This window comes from Chaetura pelagica, unplaced genomic scaffold (genome assembly GCF_000747805.2).
Source record: "Chaetura pelagica isolate M959 unplaced genomic scaffold, ChaPel_1.0 scaffold1150, whole genome shotgun sequence".
NCBI classification, from domain to species: domain Eukaryota; kingdom Metazoa; phylum Chordata; class Aves; order Apodiformes; family Apodidae; genus Chaetura; species Chaetura pelagica.
The window spans coordinates 7,251-7,767 of NW_009951838.1; positions in this window are offsets into that span (position 1 = coordinate 7,251).

The window sequence follows — 517 nt, forward strand, 5'->3', positions numbered from 1 at the left end:
GAACAGGAGGAACGGTCAGCTGAGGGGGCACAAAATGGTGGTGGGGGCACAAAATGGTGGCCTCAGAGACACAAAATGGCAGCAACACTAGGAAATGGAGGCTGAGGGGGCACAAAATGGTGGTGGTGGCACAAAATGGCGGCCCCAGAGACACAAAATGGCGGCGACAAGAGAAAATGGTGGTGAAAGAGACACAAAATGGTGGCCACGGGGCAGCTGGAAGGAGTTTTGGGGTGAAAACGGCTCAATTTTGTCAATAAAATGATGCAATTTTGGTGTTAACTGATGGTTGGAGGGGGTTTTGGGGTGAAAACAGCTCAATTTTGTCAAGATGATGAGGTGGTTTTGGCGGGAAGTGATGGTTGGAAGAGGTTTTGGGGTGAAAACGACTCAATTCTGTCAAGATAATGAAGTAATTTTGGTGTGAAATGATGGTTCAAAGAGGTTTTGGAGTGAAAACAGCTCAATTCTGTCAAGCTGATGAGGTAATTTTGGGGTGAAATGAGGTTTGAAGAGG